Below are 15,051 nucleotides of genomic sequence, written 5' to 3'. Positions count from 1 at the left end.
GGTAGGTAGGTAGATAGACAGGTAGGTAGGTAGATAGACAGGTAGGTAGGTAGATAGACAGGTAGGTAGGTAGATAGACAGGTAGGTAGGTAGATAGACAGGTAGTTAGGTAGGTATACAGGTAGATAGGTAGGTAGGTAGACAGGTAGATAGGTAGGTAGGTAGACAGGTAGATAGACAGGTAGGTAGGTAGATAGACAGGTAGGTAGGTAGGTAGATAGGTTGGTAGGCAGATAGATAGATAGGTAGATATATTTATTGGCCACACAGGGCTGAACACAGGGGACAAAATACAAAGTAGAGCTTTTCTTTTCGGGAAGAAAAGGAAAAAAGTGGTGGAGATAGAATTTCGATGGTAAAAAAGGGATCGTAAAAAAAAAACGTGTGGGCCGATCAGTAGGGATCGTGTATCACAAATATCAGTGTGAAAAGAGGAAACATATTCAGTAGGAATATGTGTGTGATATGTGTGCAGGGGTCCCTGGTGATAGTCGTGGCCTTCCTGGATCTATCGTCTCAGGTGGTCTTGGATAGTGGTTTGTATGGTGTTGAATATGTACCTTCTGTATCCATTTTAGATGATGCACTATTTTCTGGGCCATGCTTAAAAAAGTTTGCTGTTCAGCTGCTGCAGTTCGCACAGCCTCTGCATATAGCCTTTTGTTGGGAGCAGAAGGAATATGTGGACTTCTTTCCTTGTGAGTCCTGTTGGTTCTTGGTGGATTATGGGTATGCAGGTTCAAGTTTTTTGGTTTCCCTTTTCTGCGCTCCCGCTTATTTTGTTGTGGCTGGTCATCTAGCATGTTTAGGTGTTGGGGATGGGCAAATACTGATATATATATATATATATATATATAGATATATACACACTTATATGTATATATATATATACTTATATATATATATATACTTATATGTATATATATATACATATATATATATATACATATAAAATTATACAGACATGTATACACATACATATATACACATATACATACATATATACACATACATATATGCACAAACATATGTACATATACATACATACACACACATATATATACACACATACACACATGTACATATATACACATGCATATATACACGTATACACACTCACACACACACGTGTATATATATATATATATATATATATATATATATATATATACATATATATAATATACAGACATAATTACACAAAAATTCACACACTCATATTTCACTGCAAACTTTGCGATATGCATCCTTGTTTCTATATATATTTACTTGAATAGCCATACCCTTTAATATTGAGCTCTTGGAGCTGTTTGAGGCTTTAGCTGTAATCATGTTCATAATTTATATTTTATTTTTATTGAGATATCTTCCTAGGTAACTGAAATTGAAATCAGAATACACAAAATAATCTTTCGCAAGAATCCATTCTAGAATATTTATTCTGTTTTACTTCTTCGCTCAACTACTCTAGGCAGCTGAGGAGTGACAAGCAACTGATGCGGCAGTAATTTACGCATATACACACACAAACACGCATATCTGTGTGTGCATGTGTGTTACTTTATATATTGATATTTGCCGAGATAGGAACCGGAAGTGTCTGCAAATAAGTTTCAGTTAAATTAGAGTTACAAATACAGTTGTAACATTTCACCGAATGAAATTGCAAACGTATGCTTCATAGTCAAGCAAGAAGTGTCTTACCTTTACTCAATAATGTTTATATTTTCTTTCGGTTGGACAGAAACATACGATTTTTCAGTTCCCAGATAATATAATCAAATCAATACTATCGATGCTATTGGGGCTTTTACATTATCGAACATCGAGGAAATATGGAACTTACGATGGCAACATATAACCTCATAATGTGAAGGAAAATTCTGTCTACGATTTCCCCCCAAGAATTACATGTCAAAAATCGGAAAGAAGAAAAATAACTGAAAAATATAATTGTAATAAAAGTTATAATTTTAAAATGATCTCGTGACTTTTGAGCCACCCTGCTATATTTCCTTGTTATAATAAATATAGAGATTAGAAACACCAGAAGTGTGATGGCAAACGTAAGCTTTACATAATTCCTAAATGTGATATTCTGTGATAAAGTGAAACTTTCTCTTTTCCTGTAATATAATATCAAATTCGAAATTCGTTTGTATTCAATAAAGAAAGAAATTATAAATGATATTCTTTTAAATTTCTCTGAACACAATGAATTCTCAAACTTAGAAGACATCAATTGTTTCTCTAAGTTGATATTTCTTTTATTATCAAATTAGCAATACGTTGAATTAAAAATATTCATTATCCTCCTGAGAGAATAATCCATCAGTCGCTGACAATAGAAAAATAATTTTTATAATTGCGATATAAATATATGTGATATACGTGTGTGTGTGTGTGTCAACGCCAAATAAGACATAAAATATGAATTATTCTATAAACGTAAAGGAATAACAGCAGGTGTATTTGACTGATAAAAAGTTAAGACTGATAACGTGTCTAGACATTTAACTTTGAAGAAGTCTAGACATTCAGTGTTACCATATATATAATCACTTAATTGTAGATGAAAAGAAACAAAGAGAAATTTTAATATTATTCATTATTTGTCAGAATAATCTGCTTCAATCACAAAATATTGTATGTATCTAGCTTTAAGCTCGTTTTGCACGATCGTCTAGTTGTAGTTAAGTATAAAATATATACGAAATCCTATTACAATGCAAATGTAGTTGTATACAGGATTAAATAATGATGTCTTTTAAAATAACCTGGATATTTTTCAGGCATAATTTGATAATGTTTGTAGAAAAATTTAGTAACAAAATATTGGAAATTCAGATGCCTTTAAAATAACTTTGGACATATTGCATGTAAAATGGGCATATAACAATTTGGCAAAGCAAATTAATGATTTTACAAACATTGCGAAGGGGAAAAAAAGATTTCTGTTTGCAGTAATCGTAATGGTTTACTTATAAAACATTATATATATATATATATATAACGTTTTATAAGTAAACCATTACGATTGCTGAAAACAGTATATATATATATATATATATATATATATATACATATATATATACATACAGAGAGATATATAGATACATACATACATACATACATACGTAGATAGAGACATATAACAATCGGTAGAATGTTGATGTTTTGTTACGATCGTTTCAGTGACTAAAGGAAATAGCTGCTCATCTATAACAACTGTGTGCATAATTTGTCAATTAATGAAACGTTTAGCGCTTCAATATTCTCCTCAGACATCAAAATTAGTATGACACCTTCTCAGGGTTTCCAACAAATGTACTTGTGAATGGTGATTATATTTTCTTCGAGTTACAAATATCAAGAACTTCCCATCCAAATAATTCAGTGGATGTGGATTGTACGTACATATTAGCCATGAATTGTCACATGGAGTCCTGCTTTACTCCATGTGAGCATTCATGTAGGAAGATGGAGGAAGACATCTGGAGGCCCAAGATTCAACCTCTCCTCCAAACGCAGGTTAAAATAACAAGGGACTTAGTAGCAACATATACACGTTCGTCTGTAAATGATCAAACGACGAACGCAACATTTAATCTTCAATCACAACTACAATTACCATTTACATTTCTGAGACATAATCTATAATGAGATAATTTTAACGCCTGATGCATAATCCTAAAGGCAATGTAAAGTATAGTTCAAATAATTGCAATAAATATTTAGCCAGATTGCAGTTAGGTCAATCTCCAATACATATTTTAGGAAGTATAAGAGATATTCAGTTGCTAATTAAATAAAATAATCAATAGTTATGAATAATGATTTCAGGAACACATACTCAAACGATAAAACTTCCCTTCTGCTCTAAGGGTTAATGAAATTCGGTCATTAATTGCTGTTCTTGGTGGCGAAAACCTTAAGCATTATCTAATTTCCTGTGCAGCGTTACGTTTATGCATTCTGAGTGTCTTCCTCATAACGCAGGGAGTATGTGGTCGGCCTAAACTCCTACGTTAACCAGAACCATATAACAAACATTAATATATGCATAAATGCATTATTGCTTACACACACACATATACATATATAAGTATAGATATCTATGTGTTTATATATTCATATGTATATACACATATGCATAAATATATATATATATATATATATATACACATGTATATATATATGTATGTATTTATATACAAATATATATATATATACACACATATATGTACGCATGTATATATATACAAATATATATATATATACACACACATATGTATGTGTGTATGCAAGTATATATATATATATATATATATATATGGGTAGATGTGGAGGTGTGTGCGTGATATTCGTATGAATATATATATTCAGCTTCCTGTTATAAGCACAGCAACAAATTGATAAGAGGAAATGTGTCAGTTACACAGAATGACTTTAGACGTTTGTAAGATATTCCAGCTCATAAATTCAATTTACTCTAGTTAAAAGACTGCTGCATAAAGGCTGAGGAAAATACATTAATGGGATGAGAGGAGACATGTTATAAAATACACCGCCACAATTAAATTAACACAAAACGCAGTAGTGCAGTTTCAGGCAGAGGTTCATCTAATTTCATATAAAATGATGAGTGTGTCAACGCGCGTGAGTATGTATGTCTGCCGGTTGCGCGCGCACGTGTTTGTGTGTGCTTGTGCTTGTGTGTGTGTGTGTGTGTGCGTGCGTGTGCGTGCGCGCATATGTGGGCGTACGCATTTGTCAGACGAAACAGCCTGCTAATACAATCATATTTCTGAAATCTTTCTCTGTGTATAATTACATTAGCATAATTACACACAGAAATACACACACACACACACACACACACACACACATGTATATATATACATATATATATATGCATACACACATAAATGATGAGCCGTATAAGCCAATGTGGCTGCTCAGCATTTATGTGCCTCATTCATGTATGTTTCGTTAAATATTTTCTTATACGTGAGTTATACTGAAAGGAATGCTAAACTAGGCAGGATCTATTTCAACTGATAAAAGTTGTCGATATTTTATATGCTGGCAGAGGGAACTCTTCTTCTGTAGTAAACCTTCTTCCCGTTCTTGCATGGCGGATAGCTTCCAAAGAAGAATAAGATGTCATTGATCTTTTTTGTCTTTTCGAAGAAGAAAAGCTGGGGGGACATTCCCGGAAGGCCGTGGGATGTTTATGGAGACGGCATCATTGACTGAAGCAATTTGCCGTACTAATTCTTGCAAAGAGATGAATCACAAATCGTGATTTTGCTGCACAATTAAAATGTGATCATAACACATTACGAAATATGGAGGAAGACTTTCGTTATTGGAAAATGTGTGGGAAAAGGATACGTCGGCATGTGTCACTAGATTTGAACGAATGGAGGATGGACGTCTACTCTTATCTAATGGAATTGGTTGAAACTGATCAAGAGATAAGATGAAACGTGGACGCGTGTTTATGATTCGGAAAATGCCAGTGTAGCCTATAGAATGTTATACCCATTCTACAAATTCGCGAAATTTCAAAATCCAGCGATCAGCGCAGAATATGAGGAGTGTTTTGATGGGTAACAAATACATCATTCTGCTTGATTTTCTGGAGTGTGACAGTGACATCAACTGTGAGTGGCACAATGAAACAAGCAAAATGTTTAGAGAAGCAACTGCTAGATCGTACTTTTTAATAACTTCATTTATCTGAAATTAACGAAGCATTTCTAGACGAAAAACTCTAAGGGTGTTTGGAAAACAAAAAGCAAACAAGAAGGGCCTGTCTATAATAAGATCGGCAAATAAACGTATCGCGCAATATAGGAAATAGGGATTTCCGTTAGATCTATGAGATTTTTGTGTCTTTTTACAGAGTCAAACATTGTACGAGAGGGAATATTAAAACAAACATTTCCAGGAAACACGCGAGTAAAAATGCTTTAAACCAAGGGGCGAAAGACAACGGACCTGAGTCGGTACTATAGGATGTTCTCATTGAAGAATATTTAAGAGATGTAGCAAAACTAAGAGGAATCAATATACAGGAAAATATAGGGAATGCTGGTGGCGATCGTTATATCAGTGGTGTGGCTGAATGAAAATAAAACCATAAAAAGCGTTTTAGATCCAAGGCACGCTAAGAAATCGAAAACATTTTGATTATGTTTTAGGACGCAACAGCATAATACTCGGTTGTAAGCCGTTGACTCCCAAGTTATTTTTAAGTATTTTAACATTATAATACTACAAAGTAAGCCGTTCAACGTTTAGTTATTTATAAATATTTAAACTAAAAAATTCGTTTTATGGCAATGAAAAAGTTATTAGCTTAGAAATGGTCGTCAATACTGAATAACTTTTGGACAAAATTCTTCACAATACAATGATTACAGTCATCTTTGCTATGATTCAAAAGTTTGACTTGTTATAGTCCCCCCAAAATACTGGTAATATTTTCTAGTAGGACACGATGCAATTCGATGAATCAGTTTGAAAATATAATTTCAAACTTCAGAAAGTATATTTATGGTTGATTGTAACTTAAAACGTGCAGGATTCTCAGCCGCACCGAAATAATTCTTGGAAGTTAGATCTTTATCATAATGTGTAGACTTTGAAAGCTATGAATTATTTAATGTACAAACTACATTCTTGTAACTATCTAGTAAATAATTTATCTCTTTCGAAATGGAGAATTTTCCAAATGGAGAATTTTCCAAGTGGAGAATTAAATTGTCGGAAACTGCAAGAGAAGACACACAAACCTGAGCCTAAAATGGGTTGACTATCGAAAAGCACACGATTTAATACTATGCTCCTGGATAATAACAATGGAAATGTATGGAGTGCCAGAAAACATGAAAATCCTTATATAGAACAGTATGAAACGTTAGAGATCGGAATTGACATCAGGAAATCAAGTATTAGGAGAGGTGAAAGTCAGGAGCGGAATTCTCTAAAGGGACAGTGTGTCCCCACTCTCATTTTCCAATCTACTGATTTCCCAATCCAAACAGATCAGGGCCTCAAGCATAACAGAACGGACCTAGTGGAGGTGGACAAGGTGCACCGCAAATGCTACAGACTTAATGTTCAATGCCCCTCTGACCCATGAATAGTCAATTTGGAAGGCGAAAGAGATAACTACAACCCAGGAGCCCCATCAGAACCTAAGATAAAGAGAAATAATAATAATAATAATAATATAATAATAATATGTCCGTCCCAATATATATATAAATGTATCTATCAAGACCTACCAAAAACTGAGCATGGCAAAATATGGAACCTCAAGACGAAAACAATACTTGTTGTCATAGGTGCCCTAGGAACGAGAGCAAAAGGGGCTGATTCCTACCTAGCTCAGATACAAGGAAATCTAAGATTCGAAGAAATTCAAAATATAGTGCTCATGGGAACTGCCTATATTTACCTAAAATACCGTTAACGTAATCTCAAATTTTAAAACAAATTTTCTACTTTATTAAACATTCTGTAGAACAATACTACGTACAAAACCAAATATATTGCACCCTCGTTATAACACCAACGGTCTTGGCTAATATCTACATTGGATAATGTGTCAGCGGTATAAAGTCAAAACTGCTTGCAAATGGTACCAGCATCATCACCCTGAGGCTGTAACTGAGGGAGAAAATGTAACGATTCTTTGGGACGTTCCAGTCCGTACAGACCAGACCATCAGAGCAAATAAACCAGATATTGTTGTGAAAGACCAAAGCAATGAAGTCGGTTTATTGATTGACATGAGAATACCCCGTTATTATAATATCTCGGCAAATGAATTTGATAGCTTCAGATAAAAATAAAGATTTGTTAATCAAAATCGAAAAGATGTGGCAGCTCAAGACGGTTACAATACAGGTAAAAACACGTGCTAAAAGTAAGACTACTGGATAATGATGATGATGATGATGATAAATAATAATAATGATAATGGCAATAATAATAAGTTCGAATTTTAGGCAGAGGTGCTTGAATGGTTGACTAACTTTCTTCACCTAGGACGACGTTAATCACGGTGGGATTTTAACTCCAAACGTAGAGTACCGAAAGAATTGCCACCAGGCATTTTGTTCAACGCGCTGCCGACTCTTCAAACTCATCACCCTCATAATAGTATTTATGGTTTCAAGTATTGACTTAAAACCATTAATTTCAGGGAAGCAATGGCGGTCTATTATGCCGACCATAGTTTTAAACTGGTACGTATTTTATATTCACGAGAAGATTAAAGGCAAAATATCGACCTCACCAGAGGAAATGCTATTGTGATGTTTCTACAAGTTTACTACCTTCATAACGCCGCCGCCGCCTCTACTACTACTATTACTACTACTACTACTACTACTAATACTAATAATAATAATAACAACTCTGCCTACTATGTGCTTCAGTCCTGAAATTTTGCAAAAGTCGTCTCGTCGATGACATCAACCACGGAGGAATTTGAACTCAGGATACAAAACAGATGAAACGGCAGTAAAGATCCAGAAGAAGAACTCGCTGAACATTTTATTCCGACATGGCTAAGTACTCTGTCAGCTCACCTCAAAGCAGTTATGTCAACGATTCTACTTTTCTCCACTTTGATTATTTTTTTTTTCTATTCCTGATTATTGGACTGAAATGTATTATAGTCGTGTAGAATGAGAGGTACAAACAAGTCTTCCAAGAGGGTGTTAGGGCATTAATGTTAATTGAACTGTACTCAAACGATGACTGAATTCCGATCCAATTTCTCCTTGCTGGGATCGATCTTAATCGTACACTTTATTCCGCGCTGATGACTTACAATTATAAATATGATTTAGAAGTCAAACGAAGGTAGAAACGCTAGTAAAGGTAGCATGGAGGACAGGGTTCCTTGTAGGGTGTGTTTACTTTTATCCTTTGTGCTCTCATTTCAAATTACATTTTATTCTTCTGGATCGATAACACACGCAACATTTGTGTACTTAAGTTGATTAAATCGTTGTCGTTTTATGTCATTGACACAAATGATTGTTAATCTAAGATTTCACAAAGCAAATCACACTACACCTAAAACAGTAAGAATGGTTTTATCCATTCAATGTAAACTCATGTGCGTACTTCTGGGATTTATTTGCATAACTGTGCACTATTTTTCAATTACATGAACTTTCAAAATTCAATAGGCTTCAGGAAACGGACGCAACGAAGGTAAATATGGGAAGAAAAGAAATAAATAAAAGAAGCATAAATGTTAATGATTATTATTTTCTACCAACACGTACAGTTATAAAGAGAAGTATAAAAATAGGACTTGTATCATTTTGATATATATATATATATATATATATATATATATATACTAAAGTCTTTGGCGAACCGAAAATTGTTTAAGCTTAAAGCGAAATTGAGCTTGGTGTCTCTTTTTAAACAGCAATTTGGGTGTATGGTATAATTACATACAAAGTAAGGTTGAGTTTTTATAGAATTATTACAACGTCAGATAAATTGATTTGTTGTTCAGTTACCGCCATTTGTCGTCCTCATTTGCAAAATGACCAACATTCATATTTACTTTTTATCTTTCTGAGGTCGATAAAACAAAGCCCCCACCAAATACAGTTGTTCGTTTATTCTAATATACATACTGTGTCGCATTGTACTAGTTTACTTATTGAGGAAGGAACTGTTGTAAGAAAATTAACATGAACAATTTACAATACAAATCCACTCCCAAAAGTTCTTTTCGCTGTAAAATGCATTAGGGACAACTCAGCCTGGTAACACAGATCAGTATATATGTTATGATCAGCACTTAGCTAAGTTCGTAACCTTATTCTTTTACAAGGCGGTGAGCTGGAAAAAACCTCAGCACGCCTGCGTAATGCTTAGCGGCATTTCGTCTGTCTTTACGTTCTGAGTTCAATTTTCGTCGAGGTCGAATTTGTCTTTCATTCTTTCGGGATCGATGAATAAAGTACCAGTTGCATACCAGGGTCGATCTAATCGACTGCACCCTCCCCCAAAATTTCAGACCTTGTGCCTAGAGTAGGAAAAATTATTCATTCTGTTACATATTTTTTTGCATCACATGACATCTTATTTTCTATATTTTATCTTTTACTTCTTTCAGTCACTAGACTCTGGTCACATCGAGGGGCCACTGGCTTCAAGTGCTTAGTCAAACAAATCCCACCTTTTTTTTTTTCAATTCTGATACTTATTAATCGGTCTCTTCTGCCGAACGTTTATTACGGGGACATGAACAAAACAATGATTTTCAAGCTGTAGCGGGACAAGCACAAACACAAGGGAACACACACCTGTATGCACACACGCACACATACACAAACGCTGCACACACTCACACACACACATATATACATACGTACTTGCACACATCCATCCACAAATACATACGTCTTTATATTTGACAGACCTTCACAACGTTTCCGTGAACCATATTCACACACAAGGTATATATTATTTCAAAGTTCGAATCATGAATTCCGATGCATGTATTTGGTCATTCTCATGTATTTTACAAATGGCGCTACATGTCGTACTACGAAGCGGTTTATCTTATGTCGATTCATTACATTTGGCTATGGAGGTTTTCAATATATATAATTCCATTTAGTAAACAACTGCCGCAGACATGGCTGTGTGGTAAGTAGCTTGCTTACCAACCACATGGTTCCAGGTTCAGTCCTACTGCGTGGCACCTTGGGCAAGTACCTTCTAATATAGCCTTGGGCCGACCAAAGCCGTATGAGTGGATTTGGTAGACGGAAACCGAAAGAAGCCTGTGTGTGTATGTGTGTGTGATTGTATGTGTGTGTCTGTGTCCCCCCCCCCAACAATTGCTTGACATGCGATGCTGGTGTGTTTACGTCCCCGTAACTTAGCGCTTCGGCAAAAAGTACTAGGCTTACAAAGAATAAGTCCTGGGGGTCGAATTGCTCGACTAAAAGGTGGTGTTCCAGCATGGCCGCAATCAAATGACTGAAACAAGTAAAAGAATAAATGAATTATGTAGATGCGAATGAATTTCATAGGTTAGCCATTCTGTTTGTCTTTAAATTTCCTGCATGTTCAAGTTACAAAATTAGTCGACAGAAGATAGCACCAGCTCGGGCAGTGTATTTGTAAAATTTTGACATGGTCGAATGAGTTCTCTTGCCGTGTTTGTTCTGGTATTTTGAGTTTCGCCTTCTTTTATGGGAGACGTACTCAGTTGCCTGTTTAACAATGAATTCGGGAGCCGTTAATGGTGGCCATGACGAATCGCAAGCTTCCCGATTAGGACTCCTAGTTAAAGATAATTTTCTCATTTCTTTTCACTAATTTCCTAAACAGTAAAAAATGAGAAAGATCATGGTAGCTGCCCATTATTCCCAGAGTAGATGCTAGTACGAAACACAAGGCTCTAAAAATCAACCAGGAGAACCAGTATTTCGTCCGTTTAATAATGATATAAGAAAAATACAGAGAAAGTCAAGTATTTGTAATGTATCAGCCAAATAATGAATGATATGATCAAAGTAATATCACGAAATTCTCAATATATTTCGTCGTCGTTCAATATATATCATCGATCATCTATATCGGTAATTACTAAATTTCCAATCAAACATTTTATTCATTTTATTACTATCATATTGTTTTGCCATACATGCCTCATATGAATTTCCTCGCTAAATTAAGTATATCGGTTGCTAAAAGACATTAATATAACTTCATAAACAAAGCTTGTAAATTATTTATCGTTTGTTCTTCTCAATGTGTATTTACTTTAGTGGCGATGGTTATACCGTGGAAAAAGTTGCACAATTTGTAATTTCCACTCATCATAATAAATCGATTATAGTTTGATACAGAATCACGTTTTTGAGGATGTAGATATAATATTGATACAGATAATATAATGCATATTAATTTTATAATAAACCAGGAAAATTTCGCCAAATTTAATATACAGTAGGTATATTGTAAATTACCTTCAGAATATAATCAATGGTAGAATAACCATTTTATATTTCTTACTTTGAAATATATTCAAATTCAATGTTATTTATCAGTACGTGTTTATACAAATGAATGACGATATGACATATTCATAAGGATTTAAAAACACTGATTGATAAATATTAGCTGCTATACCAACTCCCAATCCAATACAGTTTGCACTTCAGGTTCTCCCCCACTAACAATGAACCGACGGAGATCAACCTCACTAGCAGTAAACTCCAACCCAGGAACTGGTAGTAAAACTTGCAATTGTCCAGTTTCTCAATTACACCCTCTTGGAAGGCATAATTCTTCATATCCACTACTTCCCGCTTCCATCTTATCCTCCCCAATCTTCCCACTTTCAAAAAGTACTTGGCACTACCTTTGAAAACTAACCGATCTACCTCTACCCTCTCCCTACTCGCATCCCTCTATTCAATTTTACACACCTCTCCATACCATAACACCCACCTCCAATACGAACGCAATTCCTTTGTCCCACTAGCAACTATTTTCACTACCTACTCACCTCACTATCCCCCTCCACCTCCTCTCATTCTTCTCTACATTCTTTACTCGTCTCCCTCAGCCACTGAACCAATCAACTTATTTCCCTCAAATAATAGCCATTCCCATTTACCCTACCTCAAACTTTAACGCTATAACCTTCATATAAACTATCACAAAGGTACCATTCACATACTAGATAAACCACCCTTCTCCATTCCTTCGGCCTTCCACCTCAACTACTATCACTAGCATCCTGAATAACCCCTAAGCAAGAAATTTAGGATCCTTCTGATTTGGCGGGTGCCACTTTTTATTTATGCTTTATTTAGTGTGTTTTCTACCGAAACACTTTAAAACTCCGTGTGCTTGTATATTTTGTCTTATAGAACGAAGAAAACATTTTCATATTCGAAGTTATTTCATATTAAAAGTTGTCGTATTTCGGTAATTTCAACCAATCACTGACGTCTTTGAGGTCAAAACAATTACTGCTGTGGAATGTAAACAACATGTTCTAACGGTGTAATGGGATCTTTTCCCTTCAATAAAACTAGTACCGTAGTTTGTCAACAACAACTATCGTTGGTACTATTATTTATGACATCGTTGGTGTGTTTGTACTGGTTTTAGCTTTGGGGTTTTAGGGTTAGGGTTCTGGTTTTAGAGTTAGGGTTAGTGTTTGGCAAAAATACTTATAACCTTAACCCTAACCTCCTAACCCTAAAACCCGAACCTTAAACCTAAAGCTAAAACCAGTACAAACGTACGAACGATGTCATAAATAACAGTACCGCCGATAGTTGTTGTTAACAAACAACGGCACTAATTTTATTGAAGGGAAAATATCCCATTATACGACGATTTTAACACGAAATATATATATATGTAGATACACACCAAGAAATAATATTAGTCTCTTCTAATAGAAACAAAAGGGTTTATAGGACTGCAAAAGAAGTGCTCAAATATAAATGAGACAAAGAATAAAGAAGCATTGGTTATAGAACAAACATTAAATTTTGGTCAACGACTTTACATAAAACAACCCCCACAACATTTAGTCATATATAAAAATCTTCATGGTTCACAAACACATAAAAATAATGCATATACATGAAATCACAGAAGGTAAAAGTATATAATAGAATAAAATAGAACGGCCTAACAAAAATGTTAAATATTAACGGCTAAAAATTCAAAAACTACCAAAAAACCTAAAAGACAAATAAGAAATAAAGGTGAAAACAAAAATAAAATAAATATCCAGCGACTAAAAAAGTTTTAGCAAGCGGTTAAAATATTTCTTTTAAAATTAAAATTTCTTTTTTTTTTTTTATATTTGAAAAAAGTCTTTTACTTACCTCAAACAAGTACGTCCAAAGTTCTTAAGTAAACAGACTTCGACAGGTAAAATTCACATACATCTTGAAAAAAGTCTGTTACTCCCTCCACACAAGTACGTCCAAAAGTTCATAATGAGCAGACTTCACAGGTCAAATTCAAAATTCACATATATCTATGGCCATTTCGGGAGCTCACAACCGCAGTTTATTTACACTAAAATGGAACATGGCGATGACCCACCTCTTTAGGATGAACAGGAAAAGGAGACACCAACAGAACAAATTTTTTGAAGAAAAACTTAATACTTTTTATGAAAAGCTTATATAATTTAAGAGAAAAACCCATCAACGGACCAGTCCAAATTTTCTAATAAACAAAATCTATTGATAAACACTTAGGTAGTTGTATTTAACAGAAATTCAACCGCGCCGGTTTCAAATCTCCGTAACGCTAAACAATTGTATTACATCTACTTTTATTTCTATACCCTTCAAAAAAGGTGAACAAAAACATACGGTTGCAAAAAGGGATCACCTCAGTAAATCTATTCAAAGTTTTTGACCCCAAAGACCTAAGGATGCCAGGGATTCTCTCTCACACAAATTACACTTATTTATATTTACTCTGAAGTAAGGGGCTCTCGAAATAACGAACCATTCCAGAGAATAACTCTTACTATTCTTCTTTAGATCGTGTATATAAGATGCAAGCATGGTAGAGCTACAGTATTTTTCATTTGAAAACGAGCTCATGTGGTCCCTATATCTAGCCTTAAAATTTACCGTACTACCTGTACATTTTGCCAGTATATACGCAGTGAAGCTATACAATAGCGTCGTATTTATATCGATTGCTATTGTCCAGTAAATATCGGTACCTTGTTGTACTACTCTTATGAATTTATATATATACCCTTATAGGGCTATTTTTTGCTGGAAATTGATACATTTGTATTAATACATTTGTATTGAAATATTTTTCATTGATAACTTCTTCACTGTTCTCGGTTCCGTTAACGGCTGGGCGTTCGGGCGAGTATACTTGGCATTGATGTAGCAACATTTGAAATGTTGTCTAGGTAAATGCAACTGAGGAAGACTAATCAGATTTACGTTGTGAAACGTATTTGAAAAGTCTGAAACCTGGGTACTG

General features: G+C 34.6%; 1 long non-coding RNA gene across 1 annotated transcript in view; it reads right to left on the bottom strand.

Moving 5' to 3' along the window:
* LOC128248669 (uncharacterized) overlaps nucleotides 1–14,052 on the bottom strand; it is a 47,142-nt gene extending 33,090 nt beyond the window's left edge. The window contains exon 1 of the long non-coding RNA XR_008264829.1: nucleotides 13,917–14,052. This is a non-coding gene — a long non-coding RNA (uncharacterized LOC128248669). The remainder of the gene's footprint in view (nucleotides 1–13,916) is intronic.
* Nucleotides 14,053–15,051: the final 999 nt, after the last annotated feature.

The sequence above is a fragment of the Octopus bimaculoides genome, chromosome 9, assembly GCF_001194135.2.
Source record: "Octopus bimaculoides isolate UCB-OBI-ISO-001 chromosome 9, ASM119413v2, whole genome shotgun sequence".
NCBI lineage: Eukaryota > Metazoa > Mollusca > Cephalopoda > Octopoda > Octopodidae > Octopus > Octopus bimaculoides.
The sequence above is the reverse complement of the archived record's forward strand: the minus strand, read 5'-3'. Positions and strand labels throughout refer to the sequence as shown.